Source organism: Heterocephalus glaber, unplaced genomic scaffold, assembly GCF_053883595.1.
Source record: "Heterocephalus glaber isolate CG9 unplaced genomic scaffold, H.glaber_assembly_v1.0 deba00001004, whole genome shotgun sequence".
NCBI lineage: Eukaryota > Metazoa > Chordata > Mammalia > Rodentia > Bathyergidae > Heterocephalus > Heterocephalus glaber.
In genome coordinates this window covers 6,093,719-6,115,436 of record NW_028258179.1, presented here as the reverse complement: position 1 = coordinate 6,115,436, position 21,718 = coordinate 6,093,719, and the positions used below count along the sequence as shown (strand labels likewise).

The window sequence follows — 21,718 nt, the reverse complement described above, 5'->3', positions numbered from 1 at the left end:
TATATGTGCCTTAACTGTCACGTGCTTAGGGCTGTAATCAGTGACAGAAACCACCTGTGTCTAACCATTAAACAGGAATTGGAACTTTATTTACTTAACAAAGACCACTAGGGATGAGATAATGACTGACAAAAGTATAAAATGTTTATAGTGAGTTGGAGACAAAATATTTAAAAAGCTATAAGTAAAAGATATATTTTTATATAAAAGGATTATAAAGATTATATAAATTGTGTTTATCACTTTTCCACTCATTCTCTAAGAGCAAGGACATGACACATGGGCCCTTAGATCAAGAGCTATGATCTCTTACTGCCACAACAGTCTCTTACTTCTGTAACAAATGAGCCCCTAAACACCCAGCTGTCTCTGTAAAACCTATGTAAATAATGAATTTAAAAAATTACATGTCAAATGAAAAAAATTAAAACTCAATGGGCCAGATAGATATGCCCCCCAAGGTACTAATCAATGGTGGGATACGTTTGTTCCTGGAGCTCATGGCTCCCCTGGCTATTACCACTCTTGGGATCCCTCAATATTATCTATTTAATTCTCTGTTTTGGACAGTGCCTGGTTCGCTGTTTTCAAAATTTCTTGCAGGAACGATTGAGGGCATTCACCAATCAGACAGTCACAGAGTTCGTCATGGCAGGGTACCAGCCAGCACAAAAAAAGGAAGAGGTCCCCACTTGCCACGGGCCTCATCAGATCCAAGTCTAGCCCCAATCTTCACCCCTTGTCAGCAGGAAGCAGCTCCAGAAGAGAACTTCCTCCAACTATCATAAAACAAAAGCCTGGAATGATAGGTCTCCCACCACCTCAGCAGCTATTATGTATAGTAGCTGCCCTCCTCCTATTGTGCCTTGCCCCCTCCCCTATGTGTCATCATACCAAGATGGTTGCTCCCACCAAAGAATAAACCCTTCTTCCCAGCATGCCCCTGTTCCCGCCTAGAAAGTAACCTAATACACTCTCACCTCCTACCATCTAGTGACATCACCGGCTCCTCCATTCCCTAGTCACTACCTCACTCAATCCCACCTCAGTCTCTATAAAAGACTCTCCCTGCCCCAGCCATATTGCTTTTGTCTCTCCTTTGTTCAGAGGCAGCCCTGCAGATCTATTCCCCTAATAAAGGCTTGTTGTGGCCTGGTCTGGTCTTGGTCTTCGGCCTTTTACCTGACACTGGGTTCAATCCTTAGCACTGGACAGGGGTGAGACCAGGAGAAGGAGGGGTGGAGAAGGAGGACTGAGGGGAGGAAGAAGCAGAGAGGAGGAACAAGATGGAATGAGGGAGAGAAGGAGCCTAGAAATGTACTGTAAGATGAAAAGTCACATGGATATATAACTAAATGGAAATGTGTACCGATGGACACACAAAAAAAGATCTGAAAAAGTAAACAGGAATAGACTTCTGGAATAAAAAGACAAGAGCAAAAACATGCCAACATTCTCCAAATGAATAAAAATATTAAATCTCATATTACCATGGTTTGGGTCTAGATATACCCCCAAAGCCTCACACAATCAAAGGTGGCTGAATCTGGAATGTGTGATGCTAGGATTAAGGGCATGTGACCACTAAACCTCTTCACGTGAGTGATTGGTTTGGCACCGATCTAATCCCAGTAGTCTGAATAAGATCAAAGGAGCAGAAAGGCACTGTTAAACTTTCTTGTTGCTTTTGCTGCTTCCAAAGCTGTGAACTGTTGCTGCTCTGCCAGCCTGCCTTGGAGCCAGCCAATTATGAACTAAAATGTCAACAAAATGTAAGCCAAATAAACCTTTCCCCCTTTAACTTTGGGCGTCTGGCATTTTATCTCAGCAACGAGAGTAAAAAGTAAGACAGAAATTTGGTACCAAAAGTGGAGTAATTACAGTGATACTGCCTGGCCATGTGGTTTAAGCTTAAAAGCCTTGGGAATCAATTTGGAAAGGTTTTAAGAAACCAACCAAAGACGTAGCCCTGTACACCCTAACCTATATGGGAGACTCTGGTCAGAGCCCGGAAAATCAGAGTTTTGTAGAAATGCCACCAGTTAGGATGAGAGTCAGGGGCCTCTGCTGAGGACTGCATTGATGGCTGGATCTCAGGCAGTGTATGTTGCGCTTCAGCAAGAAGTTGGTCTGCACTTTGCTTCTATTTAGAGACATTGCCTGGTGGCACAAAAATTTCAATGCAGTATAGTGTTGGGACGGTGGCGTGGTTACTGTTGAGGGCTTCTGGCCAGATCTATGTTGGAAATTAGGAGCAGAAAACCAACAGAGTGATTTGAAGCATTTGGCCAGAGGAAATAGAAATCCGACACTTCCATAAACAGCTGATCAAAGAGTAAGGTACTCCAAGATTTTGAAAGCAGTATCTTAGTTTCTTCAAATGTAATGTGACATACCGTTTGACTCAGCAACTCGACTCCTAGGACATGAGATAATTCAGATAACAAGAAAATGGAACCATGATTATAAGAAAGATATTTAGTCTGACAGCCTCTTACTTGGCGTCAGTTCACCTCCACCAAGGTGAATAATCCGTACCTCTGCTTTCACTAGCCTACTTGGGTGGTCTCATTCCGCCACTGCTTGTTACAGTTTACTTGGGAAATAATTGAATGATTGGAGGATACAGCATGATCTAGCATTATTTTTATGGCAAAATTTACTGACAGAATCTCATTTTCTGTATTTTTTTACTCTCCAATTGAAGACCAGCATGAACTACATAAGGAGGAAAACGCTGAAAAGAACGCTGAGTAACCTGCCCATGGTAACTGCGTGGCCTCACATCATAGAATTTGAATCAAAGGAGTCTCATCGCAAGATTTTCATCATTACAGAGGGATTGCTTACACCTGAGAAGAACTACAGAGCAGCATGTGCCAGAGGTGGAAGTCCAAGTGAAACGCGGAAGGACGGCCTCCTTGAGCAACCAAGAGTGTCAGTTGTACCCGAGGCATTCTTAGCAACAGCAAGCTCCTGTGGTGGATTTCCAAGTGGAGCTGAGACAGGCATTCTTAGCTGAGACCCCAAGAGGTGGTTAAAGAGTATTGGAACATTAAGACTCAACCTGCTGTCTGTGAAACTAGTGAACACCTTGCATTGTCTCTAGGAGAACCAACATCGTACCTTTATAGCTGTCCCCTAGGTATTAAGGAACCTGAAATTTTATCATGGACCCTGGATTTGGTGGAACAGCAATCATGACTATGGGCAAGAGCAGCAAGATGCTGCAGCACATTGACTACGAAATGCGATGTATCCTGCAAGATGGGCGGATCTTCTTTGGCACTTTTAAAGCTTTTGACAAGCATATGAATTTGATCCTCTGTGATTGTGATGAGTTCAGGAAGATCAAGCCAAAGAATGCAAAACAGCCAGAACATGAAGAAAACCGGGTTTTGGGTCTGGTCTTTCCGGATGGGGAGAACTTGGTAGTCTCCTACCTGTGGAAGGAGACCACCTAAAGATACTGGCATTGCTCAGGTACCACTTGCTGGAGCTGCAGGAGGTCCCGGGGTTGGGAGGGCAGCTGGTAGAGGTGTACCAGCTGATGTACCAATTCCCCAGGCTCCTGCTGGATTGGCAGGCCCTGTCCGAGGAGTTGGGGTCCATCCCAGCAGGTAATGACTCCACAGGGAAGGGGTACTGTGGCAGCTGCTGCTGTTGCTGCAACTGCCAGCATTGCTGGAGCCCCAACCCAGTACCCACCAGGAAGGGGGACTCCACCCCCTCCTGCAGGCAGAGCAACCCCACCTCCAGGCACTATGGCTCCTCCACCTGGTATGAGATCACCCGTGGGCCCAAAAATTGGGCTCCCTCCTGCTCGAGGGACACCAATAGCCATGCCTCCTCCAGGAATGAGACCCCCTCCACCAGGAATTAGAGGTCTACTTCCCCCAGGAATGTGTCCACCAAGACCCTAGGATACTGTTGATCCATCCATTTATTTTTCCCCCCACAGTGCTTCTTGTGAAATTGTATAGGTTGTTTGTGAGCTTTTTGTCCCTTCTTTCTGCATTAATAATAGCTAATAATAAATGCATACAGCAACAAAAAAAGAAAGAAAGATATTTAAGAATGGTTAATTTTTCTTAAAAAAAAAAAAAAAACAAATAATGCTGCTGGAGATGCAGCTCTGTGGTCCTGTGCCTACCTGGCAAGCACAAGGTCCTGAATTCGATTACCAGTTCCAGGGGAAAAAATAAAAATAAATAATAATAATAACAATGATAATAACAATGTTAATAATAATGCCATTCTTGTTGCAGGAATTAAAAACATTGAAAAATAATGGAGACAATGTTCATATACTTTAGGCTTGGAAAGACCTAAACAAGATGAAATCCTAAAACCATTAAAGAAAAAATTAACCAACTTAATTTTCCTAAACTGAAAATCTTATGACAAATGATGAAGAACATCCCTGGGGGAAAAAAATGTTTATAGCACATATTTTAAAAGCTAAGTTTTTATATTACTAATATTCAAGAGGATTGTGGCAGCTAGTTATACAAGATAAATACCTATATTAAAATGATTAACAGGGAAGACGCCTAATCACCCCGCTGCAGACAGGCAGGTCTGCCCATGCCCTACCAAGGCCCTGAGTCGCACAGAACACGCCGAATCAGCCCGCTGCAGACAGGCAGGTCTGTGCACGCCCTACGGAGGTCCTGAGTCATGCAGAAGACTCCGAACCACCCCGCTGCAGACAGCAGGTCTGCCCACAAACTACCGAGGTTCCCAGACACTCGGAACACATGCGGAATCAGCCCTCTGCAGGCAGGCAGGTCTGTGCACGCCCTACCGAGGTCCTTAGTTGAGCAGAAGACACCGAATCCCCCCCTGCAGACAGGCAGCCACCTGATTCCACACTACAAAGATGGAGAGGACACCAGACCACCAGACCAAGGTACTGAGTCCCACTGTTCCCGGCCCAGAGGTAGAGGCTTCTGAGCCATCGTCCCACTGCTCCTGGTCCAGAGGAAGGGGCTTCCCGGGCACCATCCCTCCCGCTGCTCCCAGCCCAGAGGAAAGGGCTTTGGGGCCACCTTCTGTTCCGCTGCTCCCGGCCCAGAGGGAGGGGCTTCTGAGCCACCTTCCCACTGCTCTTGGTCCAGAGGAAGAGGTTTCCCGGCCACCGTCCCTCCAGCTGCTCCCAGCCCACAGGAAAGGGCTTTTGGGTCACCATCCCTACACCTGCTCCCGGCCCCTGTCCCACCTCTGCCAGCTCAGAGGAGGTAATCCATGCAAGTGCTAACAGCCCCCCGCCCCAGTCGAAATGAGAAAACACGTAAATAAGTCTCAAAACCAGACTTCCAGATCACCTACAGCAACCATGAAGGGAAATGAGATGGAACACTCTGATACTCAACCACCTGGACCCACTGAACTGGCAACAAAAGGGGATCTGGAAAAACTGAAATCAGAAATAATTTCTCAGAAAACAGGAGAAATTGTGCCCCTAGTGCAAGACATGATTAATAAATCTAGAGAGGAGCTCAGGAACATGATGGAATCCCAACATAAGAAACAAATGGAATCCATAAAACAGATGAAAATAGATTTCCAGGACATGAAAAACTCCACTGAAAGTCTACACAGCACAATGAGCCAATGTGAGGACAGAATTTCAGATATAGAAGATAAGATTGCAATTAGTGACCAGGAAAAGAAAAATTGCTTCAAAATTATAAGGGAACATGACAAATCAATCCAGCAGCTGCTAGATGATGCAAAGAAGAATAACATAAGACTGACTGGGCTCAATAAAGAAACAGGAGAGAGTGCAGATGACATAAAAAATCTCTTCACAGAAATAATGGCAGAAAACTTCCCAAGCCCGGGAAAAGTGCTTGACATACAGATCAGTGAGGCATATAGGACTCCAAATAGCCTTGATCAAAAAAACTCTACACATAGGCATATAAAGGTTAAGATTCCAGAAACACAACAGAAGAACAAAGTTCTCCAAGCAGTCAGAGAAAAGAAACAAATCACATACAAAGGAAAGCCCATCAGAATCACAGCAGACTTCTCAACACAAACCATCATGGCAAGAAGAGCTTGGAGTGACATATTCCAAGCCCTAAAAGAAAACAGCCTCCAACCCAGATTGATGTACCCTGAAAAACTATCTTTCAAAATTGATGGAGAAATAAGATACTTTCATGACAAAGAGCACCTGAGGAACTACATGAATACCAAACCAGCACTCCAAAGAATTTTACACAATATCTAAGGAACAGACATTGAGGATCACAACCCCAGGAAGCAAAGCAGAATGAACCCATCTGGCATGACAAGAAATTAAATGGAAAGGGGGAGAACCCAACAAAAAGAAAAAGTCATGGCAATGACAAGTCAATACGTTTCAGTTATAACCATCAACGTTAATGGTCTCAATTCACCAATCAAAAGAAATAGACTGGTAGAATGGGTCAAGAAGCAAAATCCAACAATATGCTGCATACAAGAAACACACTTCATTCAAAAGGAAACTCATAGACTGAAAGTTAAAGGGTGGAAAACAATACTGCATGCAACAGGAACCCGAAAAAAAGCAGGAGTAGCTATCCTCTTGGTAGATCAAGTAGATTTCAAACCGACACTGATTAAGAGAGATGAAGAAGGACACTACATTCTTGTAAAGGGAAGAATCCAAGAGGAAGCGATGACAATCATAAATATCTATGCACCAAACACTAGTGCACCCAACTATATAAAACTAATACTAACGGACATGAAAAGTCATATATGCACTAATACAATTGTAGTGGGGGACCTCAACACCCCACTGTCACAAATAGATAGATCAACTAGACAAAAAATGAGTAATGAAATACTAGAACTCAATCGAACTCTTGAACAAATGAACTTCACAGATGTTTACAGAGTCTTCCACTCAACAAAATCAGAATACACATTCTTCTCAGCTGCACATGGGTCATTCTCCAAAATAGACCACATACTCACACATAGAACGTGTTTAAGTAAGTGCAAAGGAATTGAAGTTATTCCCTGTATATTATCAGACCATAGTGCGATGAAATTGGAGATCCATAGCAAAAGAAACTCAAAAAATTTCATAAACACATGGAAATTGAACAACACACTTCTGAATAAACAATGGGTCACAGAGGAAATTAAAGAAGAAATCAGACAGTTCCTTCAATTAAATGGCAATGACAATACAACATATCGGAATCTATGGGACACAATGAAAGCAGTCTTATGAGGGAAATGCATAACAGTGAATACACATATTAGGAAAACAGAACAAGCCCAATTTAACAACCTGATGCTGAACCTCAAACTTCTAGAAAAAGAAGAGCAGGACAACCCCAAAGCTCATACAAGGGAGGAAATTATAAAGATGAGAGCAGAAATAAATGAAATGGAGACTAAGAGAAAGATCCAAAATATCAATGAAGCCAAGAGTAGGTTCTTCGAAAGAATAAACAAACCTTATCAAGAAAAAGAAAGACCCAAATCCATGCAATTAGGAATGAAAAGAGTGGCATTACAATGAACCCAGCAGAAATCCAGAGGATCATCAATACCTACTTCCAGAACCTGTACGCCAAAAGATGGACAACACAGAAGAAATGGACAGAGTCCTAGATACATATGAACTACCAAAGTTGAATGAAGACCTAAAAATTCTGAACAACCCAATATCAACCAATGAAATTGAAAATGTAATTAAAAACTTATCAACTAAGAAAAGCCCGGGCCCTGATGGCTTCACTGATGAATTCTACAAGACATTTAGAGAGGAACTGCTGCCACTACTGTTTAAACTCTTCAATGAAATGGAAAGGGAAGCAATACTCCCAAATTCATTCCTGGAAGCAAGCATCACCTTGATCCCCAAAGCAGAGAAAGACCCAACCGAAAAGGAGAACTATAGGCCAATCTCACTAATGAACACAGATGCAAAAATCCTTAATAAGATACTGGCAAACAGAATGCAGAAGATCATCAAGAAGATCATACACCCTGATCAAGTGGGATTCATCCCAGGGATGCAGGGATGGTTCAATATATGAAAATCAATCAATGTAATACACTATATCAATAGAGCCAAGGACAAAAACCATATGATTCTCTCCATAGACACAGAAAAAGCATTTGACAAAATCCAACATGCATTTATGATAAAAACCCTACAAAAAATTGGAATAGATGGTCTCTACCTCAAACTGATAGAAGCCATCTATGAAAAACCAACAGCCAATATCATACTAAATGGTCAAAAACTGAAATCCTTCACACTAAAATCAGGAACAAGACAAGGATGTCCACTATCACCACTCTTGTTCAATATAGTTCTGGAAACATTAGCCATGGCAATTAGACAAGAGAAAGAAATAAAAGGAACAAAGATAGGTAATGAAGAAGTCAAATTGTCATTATTTGCAGATGACATGATACTCTATAGAGAAGACCCCAAGAACTCCACCAAAAGTCTTCTAGACTTCATAACCAAATTCAGTCAAGTAGCTGGTTACAAGGTCAACACACAAAAATCAATAGCTTTCCTCTACACAAATGACAGACTCACTGAGAGAGAAATAGGGCAAATAATTCCTTTCACAATAGCATCCAAAAAACTGAAATACCTAGGAATCAACCTAATGAAAGAAATCAAAGACCTCTTCCCTGAAAACTATGGCACTCTGAAAAGAGAGATTGAAGATGATATCAGAAAATGGACAGACATCCCCTGCTCCTGGGTAGGAAGGATTAATATAGTGAAAATGGCCATACTTCCAAAACTGCTATATAGATTTAATGCAATTCCCATTGAGATCCCAGCAGCATACTTCATGGACCTTGAGAAGAAAATCCAAAAATTCATTTGGAACAAGAAGAGACCCAGAATAGCAAAAGCAATTCTAGGTAACAGAGACATGGCAGGGGGTATCACAATCCCCAACCTGCAACTCTACTACAAAGCTACTGTGATAAAAACAGCATGGTACTGGCAAAGAAACAGACCTGAGGACCAGTGGAACAGATTAGAAGATGCAGAAACAATGCCAGACACACTCAGCCATCTCATCTTTGACAAAGGAGCCAAACACCCTCACTGGAGGAAAGATAGCCTCTTTAATAATTGGTGCTGGAAAAATTGGGCTTCAACTTGCCAAAGATTAAAACTAGACCTATATCTCTCACCATGCACTAAACTAAAATCAAAATGGATTAAAGATCTAAATATTAAAATGGAAACTCTGAACCAGTTGGAACAGAGGTTAGGTAGAACCCTTGAAGACATCAGTGTAGGAAAAGATTTTATGAACAAAACCTCAGTTGCCCGTGAACTAGCACAAACAATCAACAAATGGGATCTCTTCTTATTAAAAAGCTTCTGCACAGCAAGAGAAACCACCAGCACTGTGAAGAGACAACCCACAATGTGGGAAAAAATCTTCACCTGCTCTTCCTCAGACAAAGGTCTACTATCTCGAATCTATTAAGAACTTAAAAAGATCAGACCTCCCAAATTTAAAGACCCAATCCAAAAATGGGCATCTGAAATGAACAGATATTTCTCAGACAAAGAAGTAGAAATAGCAAATAAATACATGAAAAAATGTTCAACATCACTGGTCATTCAAGAGATGCAAATGAAAACAACACTGAGATTCCATCACTCCAGAAAGAATGGCTGCTATCATGAAATCAACCAATAACAAATGCTGGTGGGGCTGTGGGGAAAGAGGAACCCTGCTCCACTGCTGGTGGGAATGTAGACTGGTGCAACCACTGTAGAAATCAGTATGGAGATACCTCAAAGAACTAGGACTGGAAGTCCCATTTGACCCCGCTATTCCACTGCTGGGGATCTTCCCCAAAGAATTAAAAGAATCATACCACAGTGATATATGTGCACCCATGTTCATAGCAGCACAGTTTGTAATAGCTAAAACTCGGAAACAGCCCAAATCCCCATCAACTGGAGACTGGATCAAGAAAATGTGGTTTTTTTATAAAATGGAATACTACTCAGCCATAAAAAATGAGAAATTAGAGACATTTATAGCTAAGTGGATGCACATTGAGGCCATACTCTTAAATGAAATAAATAGAACACACATGTGTAAATACCGAATAGTTTCTCTGGTGTGAGAAACTACAAGTGTAAATAAGGACTAAATGTATACTAGGTAATGTGAAATAGGAAGAAAAGGGGCAAAGGGGAAGGAAGTGGGAGGGCTAGGGGAAAAGATAGAAGGGAATGGGATTAATATTAGAAAATGGAAAAATAGGAGCAAAATCTTTGTTAATAGGGAGGACTGGAGGGGTTGAAGGGAAGGCTGGGCAAGGGTGAAAAATAAGAACCAAGAGCGACTATGTAAAGGTGCAAATTTCCACTGATGAATGTCATTATATTGTATACCTAAAATGTACCAATGATTAGAATGAATAATCGATAATGTAAAATAGGAAGAAAAGGTCCAAAAGGGTAGGGGTAGTGGGAGGGGCAGGGGAAAGGAAAAAATGATGAGAAATAGAAAAAATGGAAATAAAGTCTTTGTAAATAGGGAAGGGTGGAGGGGGTGAAGGGAGGGCTAGGAATGGGGAAAAAATAATAAACAATATGCATTATATAAAGGTACAATTCCCAATGAGAAATGTAATTGTGTTGTATACCTACAATGTACCAATAAAAGAATTTAATACAAAAAAAAATGATTAACAAATGGGAATATGAAAGTCACAAAAGAAATGTAAATTACCTGTATGTACATGAAAACAGAATAAGAAGACTGAAGCAGCTACATGGAATTCTTTTGCTTGATTCACAAAAATTGTAAAATTTGACAACATCTAGTACTGGAGACGATATTGCAAAGCTCCAAGTTTCATATGCTGCTTATATAAGTAAGAGCATGTTCAATATTTGGAAGGGGTTTCTCAAATCTAGTAAAACATAATCTCATTGCACCATTGCACCCAGAAATTCAACCCTAAGACACTGCTCTAAGCTAAAAAGTCAAATTTGGAAATATTTGTGTATAAAGAACAAATTTAAGAATGTTTACTATAGTCTTGTTCATAACAGTAAATGATGGGAAAACTCTAAATGACAATATGGGTTGCTTAAGAAAAAAATTATGATACATATAAATTAGGACTGCAATTAATGAAAAAATTGTCAAATGTATATTGGAGTGTACAGATGTCAATGATTTATTAGTATGTGAAAAATGCAAGGGAAAGAACGATAAATCCAGTCTGTGAATATATTTTATTATTACATTAGCCATGTGCACATTTATAAATAATAACAAAAAAACTAGAAAAGATGCATAAAAAACGCTACCAGCATTTCTTATTTCCCATAAGAGTAGCATAAGATTAGTATAAAGGAATGCTTTGGGCTGGGGTGGGGCTCAGTGGTAGAGCACTTACTTATCATACATAAGGACTGGGTTCAGTCCCAGAGCCACAAAAAAAAATCTTATAAATAAAATAAATTTGTAAAATGTACTTTTAAAGAGAGGAATGTTTGATTTTTCACTCTACTTTTGCCAAGTTTTCCAAAAACAGTAATAAAAGTGCAGCCTGTAAATTACATAAATTATACCAATTGTACACACATGTATGACAACAGCCCTTTACAAAATTTGCTGTTCACCAATTATATGAACCGGCTCCAAGCAATTCATTAAACCAGGAAGGAAACCCAAATACAGTAAATGGAAATGACAAAAGCCAGGCTTGGAGGTGCATGCCTATAGTTCCAGCGCTCTGGGAGGCTGAAGCAACAGGATCATAAATTTAACCCTAGGCAGTTTAGCAAATTAGCAAGACAATGTCTGAAAATTAACAATAAACAAGGGAGATGTAGCTCTGTGGGAAGGCCCTGGGCTCAATCCCCAGAATCATAATGAATACATAACAAATCACAATTCAGCTGGCTAACTTTTTTTAATTTTGAAAGCCAGATTATTGGTAATGTGCCAGAGGAGAAAGAACATACCTTGGGCAAGGGGGTCCCCTGATGGCAGTTGATTCCACCAACGAAGACCATGTTGGGCATCACAGGTTTGGGATAGTCAAAGACAAAGTCCGTACGTAACAACCAAATTGCTGTCTGGCTGTAGAGATCAGATGCAGTGACAGGTGTTTGTAGAATTTCAGAGGCAATTGCTAAAGCTTCATTCAAAAAATAAGGACAAATTAAATGCTCCATGAGGCGGGCAATATGGTTCTGTACTCTCTCTTTGAAAGTCATGGCATCTGAGAACCCTGAGAGAAATCTGGGAACGTAAGACAGAGCAACTGGGCACTGTGTACCCTCTTCCCGACTCTGACAGTATGATTCTCTGGTGAGGATCACAGAGGGGAGTGAAAAGTACTTGGCAACAGTTAAGCCACATAAGTCAAAAGGATCCAGAAATACTGCATCAAAGTGACTTTCCTTTAAGTATTCCACTAAGGTCTTGTTGTTGAACAAACTTCTACAGTGTGAAAACCACATGTCAAAACCTTTCTTGCTAATAATCCAGGAATGAAATAAATTTGCTTCCCTACGTTCCCATACACCATCAGCAAAAATCTTGAATTCCTGGTCCAACTCCTCCAGAGTGAATGAAGCTGAGTAAGTCTTTACTTTCAAATCCTGTGATTTTCCCAGTTGCCAACTCTCATCCGGTATGACCACAACCACCTCATGCCCTCTCTGGACGAGTTTCTCCACCACCAAGCGCATGGTGAACCAGTGGCTCCCATCCATGGGCATCACCAGCAGCCTGCCTGCCTGGGCAAAGCCAGCTGCCAGCAGCAGACACAGGCACAGAGAGAGGGGGACGGCTGAACATGCAGGAGCCATGGGGACTACAGCCCAGAGCCACCCGGCTGCTCAGACTCTCAGCTTCTGAAATGCAGCCCAGGGGATAACTAGGCTCTAAACATACCATAGAATGGGTGTGGATTCATACATTTGGAAAAAGCATTATACTCAGCACCAGTTATTTACCCTAAGAACAATGATTAATGAGGTAGATTTCCTGAGACACCTACTGGAATGTTTTTCAGATGAATGCTTTGTGATCTTTGCCCTAGTGAAAATTATCTACTTTACATCGATGTGACTATACAAACAGAATGTTAATAAATGATTTTGGATTTTGAGATTTCTGAAAGATGTCAAGATAATTTCTCAAAGATGGCAAGAAATTATCTTGCAACTTTGAAATTTTTTCAGAAGAAAAACCTGGACTTTATTCTCCGCCTACCAAAAGCTATATGATTAGAATGGAATGTATAACCCATCTTCAAAGAAAACACGGAAGGCCTGATCTCTGACCTCACTGGCAGTTGAAGGGTTGTTCACAAATAGCTCTGCTGTGGATAGGCATTGCTGCTTGTCTTGTTCTATGTCAAGCAGGATCCATGCTCCTTTTGTACACCTGCTGTGGACTCTGAAACACTCAAATAACATTGACAACCCACCTATATAGACTATGCCACAGATATGGTAGGAAATGTCAGTCATCTATTTTAAGTGTATTCAGTATTCTCTTAATACACCCGGTGTAGTGACTACTTATCTGCTGAATGCTAACCTGAGGACTCTGATTAGATGCCCCTGTATGTTTTCCTGTCCTAAGCAGACATTTAGACTTCTGCTTTAAGCTCACCCCAATCACTCCAGGACCCTCCTTCAGAGAAGGAGGTTAAGAGGGTTAAGAGGGCTAAGGTTAAGAGAAATGATATCCTGTTTTCCCCCACCTTCTATAGCATCCATGCTACCTTGAAGAGAAAAACACATTGAACTTAATGACATCAGGCAAGTTTCTAGATACTTTCCTGGCTGAGCCCAGTGGCATTTGTCAGATCACACTCTCAGCAGTATGTCAGGAGACACTGCAGTCAACTGAGGGGCTTGTACTCCTTTTAGAGAAACAAGATGAATCCTAAGAAGACAAAATATCAGGACTCTGGACAAAGATGTGGTAACCTATTTACTCACTAATAACAAAAAACAACGGACAATCAAAAGATAATCCAAGAGTTCTGAGATGAACCTAAAAAGCAAACTTGAGGAGCACTGGACTTCAGGATCATTGTAGAGGCAGTGACAATGGCATAAAAAATATATTCACCAGGGCTGATTTAGCTCAGTGGTTCCGCCACCTGCCTTGCAAGGGCAAGGTTCTGAGTTTGATTCCTGGTACCAAAGAAAAAATGTATTCACCAAAATTATGGCAGAAAATTTATATCCCAAAATAGACATGACCAGAGAAGAATCTCTCCATAACACACCATAGTCAAAATCCCAGAAACTCAGAACAGTGGGACCATACTAAAAGCTATTTGAGAAAAGGGCCAAGTTTCCCCACGAGGGAAAACCCATCAGAATAACAGCAATCTCAACACAAACTTTAAGGCCAGGAGAACTTGGAGTGAAGTTTTTCAATACTTAAAAAAGAAATCATTAAAAAAAAAAAAGAAAGAAAGAAAGAAATCATTGCCAACCCAGGCAATATCTGGTAAAATGTAAAATTGATGAAGAAATAAAGGTCTTCCAGAATAAAGATAAACTAAAGAAAACTCATGACCATCAAACCAGTACTATGTAAATACTACATACAGTACTTAAAGGAATCCTAAAGAGAGACAACAATGATGACAATACCCAAGAGACTAAAGAAAATAATAAATCTCACTGGAAGAGTAGTTTTTTAAAAAAAGAAATCAAATACTGTAAAAATAATTTAATGACAGAAATCACTATGTACCTTTCAATAATAACTGGAAGGTCAGAGCAAAAAATTAAAACCAAATTATTTGTTATCTTCAAGAGACACACCTCATCAACAAGGACACACACAGTCTGAAAACAATACTGCAGGCAACCAGAGCCCAAAAGCAGCCAGGAGAAGCTATTCAAATTTCCGAAAAAGTTGACTTCAACCCAAAACTTGTCACTACATATTGGTAAAGGGAACAATTCACCAAGAGAAGATAATACTTGTAAATATACAAACCAAATGTTGTCACAGCCAATTTTATAAAACAAAATGCTCGACACCCAAACATATCTAAATCAATAAATGTAATACAGTTCTAGCAGGGGATTTCTATATCCCACTCACACAATAGACATATTAACCAGACCAAAAAAAGAGAAAGAAAGATCAGAGTTAAACCACACTAATGAACAAATGGGCATAACAAGTATGGTATCTACAGAGTGTTTCAGGACCACATGGAATATTTCCCAAAATATATCCATATTTATATTTTGAAAATATATCCATTTTTCCAAAATCATCTCTTAGATCATAAAGCATTCTGAAACAAATAAAAAAGGATTGAAATAACTCTCTGTATACTATAAGATCATAGCAGAATGAAGCTAGAAATCAATAGCAAAATAAGCCACAGAAATTATACAAATAAATGGAGATTAAAAATTATATTATTGAGTAGTCAATGGGTTCACAGAAAAAATCAGGGAAGAAATTTTTTAAAGTACCTAGAATCAAATGACAATGGGAGCAAATATTCCAAAACTTTTAGGACACAATGAAAGTATGTTTCTAACTGTGAATGTACACACTAAAACAATACAGCAAAATAAATAACCTAATCATGTATCTCAAGATCCTAGAAAAACAAAAGCAATCCAAATATATATAATAGAGGGAAAGAAATTGTAAAAACCAGACCAGGGATTAATAAAATTGAGAATTTAAAGAAATACAAAGGATTGATGAATCAACAAGTTGGTTACTTGAAAGAATAAACAAGATTAAGAATTCCTTAGCCAAAATTACAAGAAGGAGGAAGAGGATAAAGAAGAAAAAAAGGAAAAGGAGATAGAGGGAAAGAAAGAGAAGGAGGAGAAGGAGAAGAAGGAGGAGGGAGAGGAAGGAGGGGAAGGGGAAGAAGAAAAGAAAAGAAAAACCTGACATAAAGAATGGCTATCATCAAGAACTCAAAAAAATGCTGGTAAGATGGGGGGGGCACTTTTATGTTGTTGGTGAGGATATACAACCACTGTGGAAATGTGTATGGAGATTCCTCAAAAAATTACAAATAGAAATTCTATTCAACCCACTGGAACTGTCTAGGTATCTTTCCAAAAGAATCAAAGATATCATATTATAATAACACGTGCATACCTATGTTTATAGCAGGACAACATACAATAAGCAGCCTATACATCTATCACCAGATGAACAGATAAAGAAAATGTGGTATACACACACAATGGAGTACTACTCAGGCCTAAAAAGGATAAATTTGAGTCATTTGTAGGAAAATGGGTGCATCTTGAGATCATAATGCTAAGTGAAATAAATCAAGCACAGAAGGTTAACTACTGGATAGTTTCTCTTACATGAGAAATCCAACATTTTAATAATTTAAAGGGTAAAATAAAGGATAGCTGATAGGAAAAAGAGAGATGGACTTTGTTGAGATTGCATGAGGATCCAGGAATAGAGGAATAGAGGGGCGAAAGGGGAAGTGAAGGGAAGTAAAAAGATTAAAATGTGATGCCAATACAGACCAACTCCCCATGATAAATGCATTCCTTATGTATCACAAATATATACTAATTTTTAAAAAGCTAAAGTGATATGAACCAATGAAACCAAGTAGAAAAGCTAGAAACAAACCTATGCATCTACAGTCAACTGACTTTCAAAAAATATCCCAAGAATACACAATGGAGAAATAATAATCTCTTCAATAAGTGTGCTGGAAAACTAGATATCCACATACACAAAAATTAAATTAGGGGCCGGGGATTTAGATCAGTGGTTCCACCACCTGCCTCGAAAGCGCAAGGTCCCAAGTTCAATCCCTGGTACCAAAAAAAAAAAGAAAGAAAGAAATTAGATTTTTGAATCCACCAGATACAAAAAAATCTCAAAATTTAATTTCAAAATTAAAAACTTAAACCAGAGACTATATATGCTATTCATTTTCTGACCCTATAATGAAATGTTTGAGATCAATAACTTACAAAGAAAACATTTTATATTGGCCCACAGTTTTATAGATTTAAGTTCATGAATGATGGGTTCCATTGTTTTGAGCTTATGATGATGCAACCTAACAAGGATATGTTGGCATAGCAAAACCACTTATGAGATAAGAGGTCAAGAGGAAAAGGAAGAAAAAGGGCCTGAATATAACAAACTCCTTCAAAAAGGCACCTCCAGTGACCCAAGACCCCACCTCTTAAAGGTTCGGCCGTGTCCCACAAGCACCAACTGGGGGACTGAGCCTTTAACGTATGGATCTTTGGGTATCTTTCAACATCCAAATTATGGCACTGTGAAACTACTAAAAGAAAACCTGAACAAAAACCTGGCCCATCCCATAATATTTAGGGTTTGATTTTAAAAGCACAGACAACAAAACAAGAAGGACCAAATGTAACTATATCAAACTAAGAAGTTCCAGGTACTACTGAAAACTAATTCATAATGTATACACAGTTTATGAAGTGGAAGACAATCTGTGCAAGTCATACATCTAGAAATGGATTAACCTGGACATGGTACTGCACACCTATAACTCTAGTACTCAGTAGGCTGAGGCAGGAGAATAACCATGAGTTGAAGATTAGACTGTGCTACATAGTAAATTCAACTGTATAGTAAAACAATAATAGTAATTATTGGTTAATATCCAAAGATGTATATAAACTCAAACAACTCAATAGCAAGAAAACAAAAAACCAATTAGGAGGTCTGCCCACACCCTACCGAGGTCCAGAGTCGCAGGGAAAACATCAAATCACACTGCTGCAGACAGGCAGCTCTGCGCACGCCCTACTGAGGTCCCGAGTCACACGGAAGACACCGAATCACCCCGCTTCAGACAGGCAGCCACGTGTTTCCACGCTACAAAGACGCAGAGGACACCAGACCGCCAGACCACAGTACTGAGTCCCCCTGCTCCTGGCCCAGAGGTAGGGGCTTCTGAGCCGCTGTCCCACTGCTCCTAGTCCAGAGGAAGGGGCTTCCAGGCCACCATCCCTCCAGCTGCTCCCAGCCCACAGGAAAGGGCTTTTGGGTCAGCATCCCTACCACTGCTCCCAGCCCCTGTCCCACCTCTGCCAGCTCAGAGGAGATAATCCGTGCAGGTGCTAACAGCCCCCCATGCCAGTCGAAATGAGAAAACACATAAATAAGTCTCAAAACCAGACTTCCAGATCACCTACAGCAACTCCAAAGGGAAATGAGATGGAACGCTCTGATACTCAACCACCTGGACCCACTGAACTGGCAACAAAAGGGGATCTGAAAAAGATGAAATCAGAAATAATTTCTCAGAAAACAGGAGAAATTGTGCCCCTAGTGCAAGACATGATTAATAAATCTAGAGAGGAGCTCAGGAACATAATGGAATCCCAACATAGGAAACAAATGAAATCCATAAAACAGATGCAAATAGATTTCCAGGACATGAAAAGCTCCATTGAAAGTCTACACAGCAGAATGAGCCAATGAGAGAACAGAATTTCAGATATAGAAGATAAGATTGCAATTAGTGACCAGGAAAAGAAAAATTGCTTCAAAATTATAAGGGAACATGACAAATCAATCCAGCAGCTGCTAGATGATGCAAAGAAGAATAACATAAGACTGATTGGACTCAATGAAGAAACAGGAGAGAGTGCAGATGACATAAAAAATCTCTTCACAGAAATAATGGCAGAAAACTTCTCAAGCAGGGGAAAAGAGCTTGACATACAGATAAGTGAGGCATATAGGACTCCAAATAGCCTTGATCAAAAAAACACTACACATAGGCATATAATTGTAAAGATTCCAGAATCAACAGAAGAACAAAGCTCTACAAACAGTTAGACAAAAGAAACAAATTACATACAAAGGAAAGCCCATCAGAATCACAGCAGACTTCCCAACACAAACCATCAAGGCAAGAAGAGCTTGGAGTGACATATTCCAAGCCCTAAAAGAAAACAGCCTGCCTCCAACCCAGATTGATGTACCCTGCAAAACTATCTTTCAAAATGGATGGAGAAATAAGATACTTTCATGACAAAGAGCACCTTAGGAACTTCGTGAATACCAAACCAGCACTCCAAAGAATTTTACACAATAGCCTAGGAACAGACATTGAGAATCACAACCCGAGGAAGCAAAGCAGAATGAACCCATCTGGCATGACAAGAAATTAAATGGAAAGGGGGAGAACCCAACAAAAAGAAAAAGTCATGGCAATGACAAGTCAATATGTTTCAGTTATAACTATCAATGATAATGGTCTCAATTCACCAATCAAAAGAAATAGCCTGGCAGAATGGGTCAAGAAGCAAATCCAACAATATACTGCATACAAGAAACACACTTAATTCAAAAGGAAACTCATAGACTGAAAGTTGAGGGGTGGAAAACAATACTCCATGCGAGAGGAACCCAAAAAAAAGCAGGAGTAGCTATCCTCTTGGCAGATCAAATAGATTTCAAACCAACACTGATTAAGAGAGACGAAGAAGGACACTACATCCTTGTAAAGGGAACAATCCAAGAGGAAGAGATGACAATCATAAATATCTATGCACCAAACACTAGTGTGCCCAACTATATAAAACAAATACTAATGGACATGAAAAGTCATATATGCACTAATACAATTGTAGTGGGGAACCTCACACCCCACTGTCACAAATAAATAGATCAACTAGACAAAAAATAAGTAATGAAATACTAGAACTCAATTGAACTCTTGAACAAATGAACTTAACAGATGTTTACAGAGTCTTCCACTCAACAAAATCAGAATACACATTCTTCTCAGCTGCACATGGGTCATTCTCCAAAATAGACCATATCCTCACACATAGAACATGTTTAAGTAAGTGCAAAGGAATTGAAGTTATTCCCTGTATATTATCAGACCATAGTGCAATGAAATTGGAGATCCATAGCAAAAGAAACTCAAAAAATTTCATAAACATGTGGAAATTGAACAACACACTTCTGAATAACAAATGGGTCATAGAGGAAATTAAAGAAGAAATCAGACAATTCCTTCAATTAAATGACAATGACAATACAACATATCAGAATCTATGGGATACAATGAAAGCAGTCTTATGAGGGAAATTCATAGCAGTGAATATGCATATTAGGAAAACAGAACAAGCCCAATTAAACAACCTGATGCTGAACCTCAAACTTCTAGAAAAAGAAGAGCAGGACAACCCCAAAGCTCATACAAGGGAGGAAATTATAAAGATCAGAGGAGAAATCAATGCAATGGAGATTAAGAGAATGACACAAAAAAATCAGTGAAGCCAAGAGTTGGTTCTTCGAAAGAATCAACAAAATTGACAAACCCTTAGCCAACCTTGTCAGAAAAAGGAAAGAAAAGGCCCAAATCCATGCAATTAGGAATGAAAAGGGTGAAATGACAACAGACCCAGCAGAAATCCAGAGGATCATCAATACCTACTTCCAGAACCTATATGCCAATAAGATGGACAACACAGAAGAAATGGACAGATTCCTAGATACATATGAATTACCAAAGTTGAATGAAGAAGACCTAAAAATTCTGAACAACCCAATATCAACCAATGAAATTGAAAATGTAATTAAAAACTTATCAACTAAGAAAAGCCCGGGCCCTGATGGCTTCACTGATGAATTCTACAAGACATTTAGAGAGGAACTGCTGCCACTACTGTTTAAACTCTTCAATGAAATGGAAAGGGAAGCAATACTCCCAAATTCATTCCTGGAAGCAAGCATCACCTTGATCCCCAAAGCAGAGAAAGACCCAACTGAAAAAGAGAACTATAGGCCAATCTCACTAATGAACATAGATGCAAAAATCCTTAATAAGATACTGGCAAACAGAATGCAGAAGATCATCAAGAAGATCATACACCCTGATCAAGTGGGATTCATCCCAGGGATGCAGGGATGGTTCAATGTACGAAAATCAATTAATGTAATACACTATATCAATACAGCCAAGGACAAAAACCATATGATTCTCTCCATAGACACAGAAAAAGCATTTGACAAAATCCAACATGCATTTATGATAAAAACCCTACAAAAAATTGGAATAGATGGTCTCTACCTCAAACTGATAGAAGCCATCTATGAAAAACCAACAGCCAATATCATACTAAATGGTCAAAAACTGAAATCCTTCACACTAAAATCAGGAACAAGACAAGGATGTCCACTATCACCACTCTTGTTCAATATAGTTCTGGAAACATTAGCCATGGCAATTAGACAAGAGAAAGAAATAAAAGGAACAAAGATAGGTAATGAAGAAGTCAAATTGTCATTATTTGCAGATGACATGATACTCTATAGAGAAGACCCCAAGAACTCCACCAAAAGTCTTCTAGACTTCATAACCAAATTCAGTCAAGTAGCTGGTTACAAGGTCAACACACAAAAATCAATAGCTGTCCTCTACACAAATGACAGACTCACTGAGAGAGAAATAGGGCAAATAATTCCTTTCACAATAGCATCCAAAAAACTGAAATACCTAGGAATCAACCTAATGAAAGAAATCAAAGACCTCTTCCCTGAAAACTATGGCACTCTGAAAAGAGAGATTGAAGATGATATCAGAAAATGGACAGACATCCCCTGCTCCTGGGTAGGAAGGATTAATATAGTGAAAATGGCCATACTTCCAAAACTGCTATATAGATTTAATGCAATTCCCATTGAGATCC

General features: G+C 39.7%; 3 pseudogenes; 2 read left to right on the top strand and 1 right to left on the bottom strand.

Moving 5' to 3' along the window:
• Nucleotides 1–2,713: 2,713 nt before the first annotated feature.
• Nucleotides 2,714–3,041, top strand: LOC101699693 (SNRPN upstream reading frame protein pseudogene; annotated as a pseudogene).
• Nucleotides 3,042–3,043: 2 nt separating this feature from the next.
• On the top strand, nt 3,044–3,938 carry LOC101722185 (small nuclear ribonucleoprotein-associated protein B pseudogene; annotated as a pseudogene).
• Nucleotides 3,939–11,884: 7,946 nt separating this feature from the next.
• On the bottom strand, nt 11,885–12,877 carry LOC101699331 (UDP-glucuronosyltransferase 1A8 pseudogene; annotated as a pseudogene).
• Nucleotides 12,878–21,718: the final 8,841 nt, after the last annotated feature.